The sequence below is a fragment of the Chroicocephalus ridibundus genome, chromosome 14 (assembly GCF_963924245.1).
Source record: "Chroicocephalus ridibundus chromosome 14, bChrRid1.1, whole genome shotgun sequence".
NCBI classification, from domain to species: domain Eukaryota; kingdom Metazoa; phylum Chordata; class Aves; order Charadriiformes; family Laridae; genus Chroicocephalus; species Chroicocephalus ridibundus.
The window spans coordinates 3,259,414-3,272,020 of NC_086297.1; positions in this window are offsets into that span (position 1 = coordinate 3,259,414).

A 12,607-nucleotide genomic window follows, 5' to 3' on the forward strand; every position below is an offset into this window, starting at 1 on the left:
CCGCGGTCCCCCAGCATGGCAGCCCCGGGGAGCGGAGCCGCCTCCGAGCGGAGCATCGTTTTCCCCAGAGCTTCACAAATTCGGCACTGGCGTGTCCCAAAGGGTCACCTGAAGGCAGCCAGTGGCAAAAGCTGACTTTCTCTTAATGCTAACAGGGAAGGATAACACGCACAGGGAGCTATTAAGCAGTAACAAGCCTTGGCCACCAATAATCTTAATTTTCAACAGATAAACAGAGATAAAAAGACATCGTCATACGAATCCTATATGCAGCCCACCCCTTTCTTGTTTTGCGAGGGGTTGGGCACCGCCTGCATCCCTGCAAATTGCTGAAGGCAGAAAGTTTCCAAATAACGTGTTTAGTACGTGCGCCCAAGAAGCCCCCACAAGGGCAGGAGGAACATCATTTCCCCCCTCCACTCGCTGCTCTGTTGTTTTAAGCAGGTAATTTTGGACAAGAAAACGCGAGAAGCAGAGGAAACTCTGTCAAGCTGCAAGGATTAATAGATGCCAAACAGATGCACACCATCCTCCGCGGGATGATGTGTGCGACAGGCCAGGGCAAACCCCAGCAAATGCATTTCCGAGCTCAGCGCCCGAGGGCTGGAACAGGTAACAACAGAGACGGAGGGGAAGGAGGGGAGGAAAAAAAAGAAAAAGAAAAAAAACAAAAAAAAAAAAAGTCACAATTATAAAAAGCAACCGTCGGAGAAAACACTGAAAACAAGCAGGCGAGAAAAGTGACAGTGCGGTTAAACAAGGGAGGTGGTGAAAGTAGCTGGAGCGGAGGAGCTGCCGTCGGGAGGCTGGGAAGGGCTGTGCCGCAACCCTGTTCCTGGAGAACAGCGGCCCCGGCTAACGGTCCATCGCCGCAGCCCTGCCGGGGGGGATTCGGCCCCCAGGATGGAGCCACAGCCTCCCTGGGAGACGGTTTTCCATAGCTGCTGTGGCCAGCAGGGCTGGGCTCAGCAAAGGCTGGAGCTCACACGGGGAATTCCTCTGCAGGGATCAGCAGCTCGTGCTGCAGCGGCGGCAGGTCTTCCAGAAAGCTGCTTGCAGTCATTGCAGACCCCAAGGGATGGAGAATTTACTCTCCCCCTCCTCACAAGCTGATCCAGCCTTTGATTAAACTCCAAACAAACAAACAAAGAAAAAAAAACCCCACACACTTTATTTTCCAGTGTGAAATTGGCTGGCGGCTGTTTCCAGCCCTGGGTGTCTCTGTCTTCCCTGGCGTTGGGAGTGTTCCTGTCTCAAACGCCTTCTTGGAAAGATGCATCACCTCATCTCTTACCACTCACCCCGTTCAGGTGCTGCTTCTATACTGAGGCAATCCTTAAAATATTTGCCATCAATATGTCAGGTATGTAAATTAGTGTTTAAGTTCTGATGCTTTGTACCCAATTACAGACTTAATCTCCAGCTGCGCAGCCAAGACAACGCTGCCAAGGAGGAGCCGTTCCCAGCCCGCGGTTCACGGTTGGTCCCTGCTACAGGGAAAGTCACCTTGTTTCAATAAATTCTACGAAAAATCAGAGCTATTCCCTACGTGCAGCCCTAGGGAAGTCCCAGCTTTCTGCATTTTGATGTGGCCCTGAAGGACGGCGGCCTCGGCTGAGGTCCATCCATCACCATTGCTGCGATGCTGATGGTTTCTCCCAGCAGCGGCCAGGGCTGTCCCTCCACCAGGCCACGTCTCCAGCCAGGGCAGAGCTCCTACGGCAGCTCCTACAGCAGCTCAGGTGCATTTTTGCCTGTGACTACCCACCCGCCGGCCAGGCTGGAGGAATGCAGCGCGGTCGGTCCTGTTTGCTCATGGAAACGTCTGGCTTCGCTATCAAATGCAGAACCGAAACCATTTTCAAGACGCTTGCTGACCCTCCACACCCATTCTGCAGTACAGGAGGCCAATAATTATTTACCCAGCAATATATTAAATAAAGAGACCCCCAAAAAAAAAAGCTTTTAGGACAAGCAGAGCTACTTATCATTTCCTTCAATCTAGGGTTGGGTTTTTGAGAGTCATTTGCCTACAGGTGATTGACAGCGGTGTTTTATGATGAAATGCTGTTTGCAAAAACATCTTGCCTAAAAATGGTTCCACCAGAGCTAATAAATTCCATCAGCTAATCTGACAATGCCACCCACAAAACACATTGCTCATGGATACAGATGTACAAGCTGCAGCACCGGCGGTGGGGTGGGGGGGGAGCCGATTTCTCCAAAGTTCCCAAACTTCTGCATCGCTGCAGTGAGGAAAACCAAAGACCAATTTTGATGCAATCTGCCCCCTGAGAGTCAGGGATCTCGCCGTGAATTGCAAGGCACAAGCAATCACCCTTGGGCCCGTTCTCCGGCGCCGTCGCATGCCCTGGCCACAAGCCCTCCGGGTGCCTGGTGGCACCGCGTTCACCCTCTTCCATGAGCTGGTCGCAGTGAGCAAATGGTGTACACGAGGCAAGACCGAGCACGCTGTTTGCTCTTTGCGACACGTTAGGACACTGAAAAGCACTTCTCTGGAGATGCCCTTCTCGAAACTGCCCAAGACAAACGCACAGAAGGGTTTACTCCTTTCCCAAGGGGAGGAGTAACGTCAAACTTATTTTGCAACCTGTGCTGGCAGGAGGGAGACAACGTTCCCATTCTGCATGAGGGGAAACAGGGATACAGAGAGATAAAGTGATCAGCCCAGGGGTTCTGAAGACCAGCGGAAGCAAAGTGAAAAATCAGGAGTCTCTGCATTCCGGTGCACTGCTGAAGTCTAGCACGGCATCGTATTTTTAAGACGGCAGGCCGAGAACGTATGAAAACTTAGATTAGCATCAGAAAGCAGCGCACAAGGCCATCCTTGAAGTTAATGATCCCATCGGCACACTCGGATTAAAGTTTAAGGAGTTTATTTGCGAATTCTCAAACAACAGTAAAACGCTCTCTCTAGCCCAAGTGAAGCGGCCCATAAGCTCAGTCTTACTACGCCCAACAGTTACGAGGTTTGCTATCGTCCTCTTTGCTCTTTAGAAAGACTCCGGAATATTCAGAAAGCCCTCACCAAAATGAGCATACAAGCAGAGAAATTAAGGCAACCCCTTCACCCCGGTGGCTCAAACACTGTCAGCTCCTTGGAGAGGAGCATCCCACCGGGCAGGGGAGTCACCCCCCCCAGCTACTGCTCCGCTTCCCTTGGGAGTCAGAGGAGAAGCTGGGAGCCCACATCCCACCCAAAAATAAAGGTCCAAGGCTGGTGGGTTGACTTATCCAGTTAGATCAGCCTCTTCATTGCTGGCTGACTAAATCAGTTGTGGCAAGTTTGGCCCGCCTTCCGTTCAAGCAGCCTCCTGCAGAAGACTCTCCAGATGTGGCCGCGGTAACCTCGGTGATACGCTCAGGGAATCCACGGGCCACCCGTTCTGGGTACGAAGCCCTTGGGCTGTTTGTGTCAGCCAGCCCCAGCCCTGCCCTGGGCTTTGCTCACACCTTCTGCGCTCTGTCCCCACGAGACTCTTGGGCACAGATCTGCAGCGGGGTTTGGAACAGACGAAGGAAAAAGAAAGGAAGGAAAAAGAAAGGAAGGAAAAAGAAAGGAAGGAAAAAGAAAGGAAGGAAAAAGAAAGGAAGGAAAAAGAAAGGAAGGAAAAAGAAAGGAAGGAAAAAGAAAGGAAGGAAAAAGAAAGGAAGGAAAAAGAAAGGAAGGAAAAAGAAAGGAAGGAAAAAGAAAGGAAGGAAAAAGAAAGGAAGGAAAAAGAAAGGAAGGAAAAAGAAAGGAAGGAAAAAGAAAGGAAGGAAAAAGAAAGGAAGGAAAAAGAAAGGAAGGAAAAAGAAAGGAAGGAAAAAGAAAGGAAAAAAAGCCACACAAGGTAGAGATTTTCAAAAGCACAAGGCAGGGAAGGTAATTAAACCAGTTCGGGTGTTCCCTGCACCTCGGGCTACTGTCGGGGAAAAAAGCCCGCATGCGCAGAAGCAGAAAAAGGCAATAGCCCATAATATGCACCCCAGTGCTTCTCAGAGGCTTTTACCTAAACGTTGCCAGGGTGATGTGTACATAAGTCTGTCCTTGCTCTGAACCGCAATCCCCGGCTTGACAGAAAACACCCAACTGGGAGCCGTGACAGGTAGCTGTCGGGGGAGCGGAACGGGGCGTTTCGTCGGGGCTGTGACCTGGGGGATCCCAGGGCTGCGGGGAGCCCCCGGACCCCCCCACAGCTCCCGGTCTCCCCATGCCACGGGGAATGCCAAAAACCACAGGAAGAGCCTGTGGGCCAGTGAGCTGACAGCACTCGGCTTTGCACAGACCCAAACCCATCCACGTTTGGGAGGAGGAGGAGCAGAGCGGCACTAGGAGTGCATGGGAATGTGCAAGGGCAGGGAAGAAATCTGTGTTTTAAAAGGAAACTTTCTTAAAACGTGACTCACAGCACCAAACAACAAAATCTTTTAGGAGGTGAAGAATCTCCCCAAGAGCTCCCCCAAAGTGACCCTGACGCCAGCACGTTGAGAGGTGGGACTCTGAGCCCTCCGCTAAAAGAGAAACTCGTGGGGTGGAATTACACCCATGAAGAACAAGCCCCCACCAGCTGCTAAAGGAGCAACCCTTTTATTCGAATGGGATGAATCTGGGGCAATGCTCAAAGGTGAACCTCAAGGACCACAGCCAAGTGTCAAAGATGCTCAAGGTAACAGCATTAACCCACCACGCTGAGCTCCCCGGCCCACCGCACGAGCCTTCTTACACCTCGGCACCTGAGCAAGGACAAGAAGTCCAGAGCAACAGGCTTGGAAAGCCACCAAGACAGAACCAGACCAGCACTATGCTTAACGCCAAAAACTCCTGAATAGCTTTCCCGCAGAAAATTTCACTTCCAGGATCCATCTCCTGTAACCCGTGCTGGAAGGGCTGCGGGTAACCTCCTCCTCGGCACTCTGCACCCCTAGAGGGAAATCTGTAAACATGCAGAAAATCACCAAGCCCGCTGGAAACGGCTCCTCGTTTTGCGTGCAAGTCCCAGCAGTCGGGAACATTCGGGTCCTGCTGCTGCTGTAGCTGAATACGGGAGAGAAACGGCCACGCAGCCAGCGGGGACAGGGCAGGGGGCGAGTCCTCTGCAGCCCCCGAGGAGGAGGGCCCCGGCAGCACCCCATGGCAGCGAGCTCACAGGTCTCAGCTTCCCAGCACAAAACCAGACGGAGATCCTGGAGGGATTCACATCGCTTTGAGAAACCTCGGAAACACCAGAAGACATTGCTAGACCAAACACAGCCCAAAACATCGACTCCCAATGAACCTCCGAGCTGTGCCCCACCACCCAACCACGGCAGATGCCTCTTAAAAATCATCTTTGACAACCTCCCCCTGTTTTGCCGATGATACTGGCTGGAGGAAGCAGATCGAGGGACCCAAGAAGGGCAGCCTCACGATTCCAGGATTTTCTGAAGCACTTTTGCTGAAGCTGGTAACTTAATTAGCAAAAAAAAAAGAAAAAAAAAGAAAAAAAAAACTCCAGTATAATTTAGGAAGAAACATTATTTCCAAGTTAATGAGAAAAATATTTTAATTACAGTATTTAACAAGTTATGACTATGCCAAAATGTTCTCTGGGGAAGGCTGCACATATTTCCCCTGAACTTCAAGCAAGGGAGAGCGGAAGAGGGAAGGGGAGAAAGCACAGGAGGAAAACTGCAGAAAGGAAGACAAGCAGCAAGGAAAGGCTTTTGTAAAAGCAAGAGCAAACTTTCCGAGCCCCTGGTCAGCCATTAGCTGATGTAAAATGGAGATAGACCAGGCAACAGCGTTTCCGTGGCTCTCTACCAGTACTGGCCAAGGAATACAAATCCCTTGATCTTGACGATCTGCAGCCCAAGAGATGCAGGGATGCCGGCCCAGGGATGCCCCGCACACATTGCAGCCTGGTGTTGCCCATCACCATCCTCCCCCAGGTCCCTCCTGTGGACCTGTGTGAAGAGCAGGTTTTCTCCGGGCTCTCACCACGCGGGTGCCACGTCAACCCCTCAGCCCTTGGCAAAACCGAGGGGTAGGAAGCTTTTCCTTTGAAGGCAGCTGATGGGGGTGACATTTGTTTTCTCTGCACAGCTCAACAGAAATATAAATTTCCTCATCAAAGCTGCAGACAGCAGTAAGTGGTGGTTCCTGTCGACTCAAGTTTCTTTCCTGGCGAAGTTCCTCTAGAGCAGCCAGGTCCCTCTCCCTTCTGGGGACGTTTTGGACTTGCTCAGTGACTACGAGTCCCACTGCCACCAGCCGCCACCATAAAAGTAGCATCAGTTTCAGGTATGTAGCTTGATATGTCCAAATGGCCATATCTGGCAGATGATTCATTGATCCATGTGATCTTATGACAGGTTCTCACGTCTTTATTATTCCTGAATCACATCTGGTCATAAATACCAGAGGGTTTTTCACACCTAGTATTATTAGAGCGAACAGCCAAAGGAGGACTCATTTCAGCCTTAGAAAAACATTTCCTCCTCTTTTCGGCTTTTACAGGATCACAGGAAGGGACCGGCAGCAGAGGCTCCCCAGCAAACAAATCTTGGCATCTGCTGGGATTTATGGTTTCAGCTACTCTTGAAGTAATTAAGAGGTTAAATAATGGGAGAAAGAAAAAGAGGACTAAAATAAAAGTAGAGTCATTGTTTACTTCCCCGTGTTGGTTTTTAGATGATATCAAGCTCCTAACCAGGAACTCAAACAGCAGGGACTCACTTTGATAAAACATATCCTTCCTCCCTACTGCAGGCATTCGGGTAGTAGCTCCGGCGAGCTCCTGATCCCCGCTCCCCTGGAATAAGAGTGAGTGGGATTTTCCAGTCACGCAGAGGTGCCGAACACCCCCTTGGAACGGCAGATCCCAGCTCCTACCAACAGGGCTTGGAAAACTGTTGGCTGTTGGCTCGCTCACCAGGCTCAGACAATTCCCTTTTCTCCTGGTGAAGCCAAAACCATCAGAGCTTGAATGAAAGAGGAGCTGGGGTCAGAAGGAGAGGGGATGGAGGCAGGACTGTCTCCTCCAGAGGGGCATCTGGAGCCCCGAGTTTTCGATACGTTCGATCAGAATAGTTGCAGAAAACGTGAAAGTCAACTTTTCAGCAAATAAAGTATTCCCTCAGCCCTTGCTTAATGGTAAAGACCTAGTAACAGCCTATAAAAATTTCTACCTCCGTCTCTTTGCAGGAAGCAATAGAGCGATTTCCCCACCGCCTGGGGAAATAACAACAGCGAGCCACGCTAGGAAACGGAGTCCCGCGGGCCACCTCCATCCAACGCGGCAACTTCATCCACGAGCCGGGCCGGCTGCAAGCCCGTGCTCACGCAAACCTCCTGCAAGACCTGAACCCCTGACCTCCCAACCGGGAGACCCACCTTGAGCAATTTGCCACACCGCAACCCGTCGAGATGATTAATGCCATCGACACGCAGGGTGAGCGTTGGCTGCACGCTAAGCCACCTGTGTCATCTGTCAGTCCTCAAGAAGACACTGTTAACCACAGCTTCAAATTTCCTGAAACTGGAGATAATTGTTGGTTTTGGCCCGGCTCTGAAACGTGCCCAGTGCGCCAGGCTCAAAGGCTCCTTGGGAACGCGTGATTTAATAGGAGACAAAAAAAAAAAAACCCTGACTCCAGCAAAACTCCAGGCTGGAAGGAGGCTTCAATATACTTCAACAAGCTGCATTATTGCTTTTTAATATTCCTCCTAAACCACCTCTCCCTCCTGCTTCAAATGCCTCCTGCCATTAGAGCAAAGCGCTCGTTAAGCACCAGGAGCCGCGATAAAAGGCGAAGCCATTGCTGCTGCGAGCGCAGTCACGCGTCGCCCGCTGTGTGCGGCCCTGCCTGGCTCTTCCCAGCTCTCACCCATCCCGGGCGAGCACCGAGCTTCGGAAATCAGCATGCACATGCCGGGAAAAGCTCGGGAATGGGAGCAGGGCAACAGCTTCAACACCGCTGAACGCCCGCTTGGCAAAACCTCCCCAAAAAACCTCCCAGGCAGAATCCAGGTCCCCAAAAGGATGGGGACTGGGTTACTCCAGTTTGGGGTTGTTTTTTTCTTCCAAGTAGAGATGGAAAAAGTTTTTGCCTTTTTTTTTTTTTTTAAGAAACCCCAAGGCCTCCAGCAATTGCGTGGCCAGCTCCGCGATGGATATACGCGGCGATAAATAAAATGCCTCACGCAGGTGGGCGCACAAGAGCGGGTACCCAAGGGAGCTCAAAGCTGCGATGTAAAACACGTCTCAGCTGGGCAGGAGCAGGGTCTGCTTTGAGCGGGGGGGGGGATTCAGGCACAGCTCTGGCCTCTTTTTTTATTTATTTTGTATTGACCAGGCTGGGTAGCCACACTCCCTGGGAAGCCGGCCCCTGGCGGGCTGGGGAGAAGCATGCGTGGCATTTCCCAGAAGAAAGCAGGTCATCCCATGGCATCGCACCGAGCTTTCGCCGCCGGACCGCGTCCGCTTCCACCCTTTCTTGGCAACACGGCAGTGCTAAGCCTCCCTCTCATTGCTGGCCACGCAGGCGGGGAGATGTTCCTCCTTTCATTATGTGCCACATCCAAAGAAAATATTTAGATGGCCCTTTCCCCGGACAGGTCGCACGCACCCAGCGAGGTCTGCAGCACACCTCACCCCGGCACCGGGGGATGGAGGCACCGTCTGTGCCACCCCTACCCACGCCGTTGGCTGACCCGGCCCGCGGGAAGGTGGCCCAGGGACACCAGCACGTCCCTTCGCCGGGGCCAGTCTCCAGGGCCAGCTCAGAGCTCGGTGCAAAAGCCCCAGAGCGCGAAGGAGTTAAAGCAGCCTCATTGCTGAGGGATTTCTCCATAATCTGTACACATGTCATGGGGATCAGGACTGTGGGTGGTAGTGCTAGTCTGTGGCAGTCGTTCAGGCCCATGGCCCAGCACCTGACTCGCTCAGAAAGCCCTCTTATCCAAGCAGTTTTCAAATTTAATTAAGAGGGACCTATGACAGGCTTAACGCCGCCGCTGTGCCAGCCCGAAAGCGCTCGCAGGGGGTTTGCGCCAAGGCAGGAGGGAGCGGGGACGCAGGCGAGGGATCGCCCGGCCGGCACGGCCAGCATCGCAGGGGTTTCGCAGAGTCTCACCCCGAAAACAAAGCGACAGCGGGGAGGAAGGGGGCGGAAGAAAAGGGGGAAAAAAAAAAAAAGTGAAGGTGATGCTGAGAGCAAGGGGTCAGATTCTTTTCTGCAGAGGTAATAGTAGAACCAGAAGGAAATGCAGGTTAATAAAAAACGGGCTCTGTTAGTTAAAGTTTGCCAGCCTGAGAGTGCAGAGTCTCAGCCCCGGGACGCAGCCGGAGCCCCCGCGTCAATGGGTGCTGTGGAGGAGAGCGGGGCAAAGCTGCCGGCAGCGCCCGCTCCAGGGACAGAGAGGCCGGGGACAGGGGACAAGGGAGCGTGAGCAGTGCTCTTCCCACGGGAAAACCGCTGGTTGCTGCAGTTCAGGTGCACCAGCCCTCGAGGACTGCCTTCGTCCCTCCTCACCCGGGAAACGCGCCCATCCTGGGGGCCATTCGGGGAAGAGGCAACCACGGGCAACCAAACATCAACGGGCACTGATTTTAATCTCTCTTTAGGACAGTTTTCCTCAGGAACGTTAGCTCCGTTCAGGGCTGGGACCACCAGCTTGACAGCGTAGCGGTGAGGACATCAGAGCACCGATGCAGGAGGAAGATCCCCAGCTAATACAAACAGGCTAAATACAGACTCATTTCCTAAAATTAGTCCTAGGCCGAGATCCCAGGTGGAAGTTATGTCATTAACTGCTAATACAATTACCTGGATGACAGCAGCTATATGCCCTGACTTGAAATTTGAAGTCTTGGTTTGAGGTTGGGGTTGAAGGGTTTGGGTCCATCCGCCCCCCTCTATTTTTGGCTACTTGGCAAACTCACCCAGAGCAGGAAATTAGGAAGAGAAACAGTCTCAGTGTCAATACTTCGCTGAGTCTATTTACCATGGGCTATTTGCACTAGATAATCGCTCAGAAGTGTCTCACCTCCTCCACTCTTCAAGAGCCAAGTGATGTCATGGAAGTGGCATCCAGAGCAGCAGCCAAACTGAACCAAGGTAACCTGGGCCCAGTAGGAAACCTTTCGGGAGCACCGGCAGCCCCAGCAAACACGGCTCCCCTTCTCCCCCCGGGGCTGCCCATCGCCGGCACAGAGCGGGGGCACGTCCCCTCGCCCCCCTCGGCCAGCCCCAGCCTGGGAAGGAGCCCGGGGCTGAAGTGCCACCATCCGAGCGCCTGAGCAAGCCCGGAGCTGACGAACACGCCTGCGCGCAGGTAACTTTGTGAGTTCGGTCCTTCGCTTTCAAACGAGCCCAACTATCGACATTCAACAGCAAAGCTTGCCAAATTTGCAAACCAGTCATGGCTCCGGCTGAGCTCTGTCTCCCTTGAACTCCTCTCAGCCAGCGACAGCCACGGGAGCCATCAGTATCCAACAGCCTCCATAAAAGCCAAAATTGCCAGATTCCTCCTGGCTGAGTCCCAGCCTTTTCCTCTAGCTGGGACTGCCAAACCCTGCCGGCACGTACCGACTGGAAAGGGTTATGCCGTAACGATGGGGAGACCCCCGGGATGCCCTTGGGAGGCTCCTCGCTCCCCCCGAGCCCCCCCCCCGTGAGACCCCCCTCAGAGCCCGAGGCCCTCCCGCAGCCCCGTTTTGCATCTTAACCCACCCCTCCGACTTCCGAGCACGAAGCCCCAGCTAAACCCACGGATTCCAGCATGAGAACGAGCACGACGACACGGGAGCAGGGGTCCGAGCCACACGCGGCTGAGGAACTGCCCCATGGCCACTTCCAAACCACGACAGAGCGTCTCGCCCAGCGCCACTGTAGCTCGGTGAGGTTTTATTCCCACAGGAGGCAGCCACAGAAGCAAAAAAAGAAATAAAAAAAAAAAAACCAAACACCCTCCTCGCTGCTGGGAGCAGCCGAGGGGATGAACCGAAGGTACCCGAGTACGGAGAGTAACGTGGGTCCGCCGGGGTGGCTTCCGCCGCCGCCGGTCCCACACCCACTGGGGTCACCCACGTGGGCTCCCACCCGGCCCCTCCGCATTCCTGCACCCCGGGAGCCGCTTCCATACAGGCAGAGAGGGGCTGCGGCACGGCGGCCGGCCCTGCCTGCGCTCCGACATCCGTTCACGGGGGCGAGCAGCAGGGAACCGGGACAGAGCGTAACCGCCTGCGGCTGACCCACCCCGGCTGCTGCCCACCCACGTCCCGCAGAGCCCCCGGGGGACCCCGCAGGGTGCCAGCCTCTCCCGACGGCCCCCCCACACCGAGCCCAGAGCCGCCGGGGGCTGCGGAGTGACACCGCCAGCCCCATGGCGAGCGGCCACCCCCAGCGCGGGGAGGCAGAGGGCAGGAATGCTAATACACCCCGCACATGTCCGAACACGTTTCCTCCGGGCGCTTTCGGGGCCAGGAAGCTGCTGCCCAGAGCTGGGGGAATTTGGATGAGGAGCATTCTTGGGAAGAGCTCCCAAATGCCACCCCAGCCCCCCCATGGGGCAGGGAGAACAGGCATCGAGCAGCTGGGGGGGGGGGGGGGACCAGGACACCCCTGGGAGGGGATCCCCAGGAGGAAGGGGACCCCTGTCACCTGGATGGGCTTCCAGACCCTCACGGGGCAGGGGACCCCCACGAGCCGAGGACAACTCACGAGCTGGCAGTGCCACCAGCTCCTGTCAGCTCTCCGTGGGCAGGCTCTAAAATGCACACACAGGGACAGGCCTGCGTGATCTTTCCTTGGCAGACCTCAAAAAGAAACATCTTGCCATTTTCTCTCACTATTTAAAAAAATAAAAGCCAAAGAGGGAGGTGGAGGCGGGGGGGGTATCAGATGATTAAATATCCACAGCAGCTGAGAGAAAGAGGAGGACAGGAACACAGGAACCAAGAAGAAAAAAAAAAAAAAATCTGCTTTTTATTATTAAACTATTATCTCAAATTTCTAATAAGCAGGTTGAAGTTTAAATTACAAGATCTCTAACAAAGTCAGGATCCAAACAGTTCAGGAGCCTTCAGATAACAATCGCCTTTCCCCAGATCGGTTTCAAGTCATTTCTTTGCAGAGACAAAGCTCCCATTCAGAGCCGGGCAGAGGGACCTCAGGGGTTTTATTACCCTCAGCATCGTGGCCCCGAAGAGGCAGCAGCGGGGAGAGAAGCGGGTCCTGCTTTCCCGGGAATGCGGAGGGCAGCGCACCTGCGGCGGGATGGCACGGCACGGCGAGGCCACCGGGACCGCTGGAGAAGGGGGACTCGGTGGCAGCCCAGCCCTGGGAAGTTCAACCTCAGCCCCTGCTCAACGCAGCCGTGCAAGTCTCCCAGATTTTGGGGAGGGGGGGGTAAGAAAAGAGGGGAATGGGGACAGTGCAGGCAGGATGCTGTCAGAATAGGAAACTGCTGGAGAAACCAGCTCCGGTCCCCATAGCGGCAACTAAATTTGGATGCTGCGGAGGATAACGCCAGAGCCAACTGATGTGCCACGGCTTGTTAGAGACAGGATTAAGCCCTGGAGCGTACCTTCCACTGGTAATCTGGCAGGAAGGATATACCAAA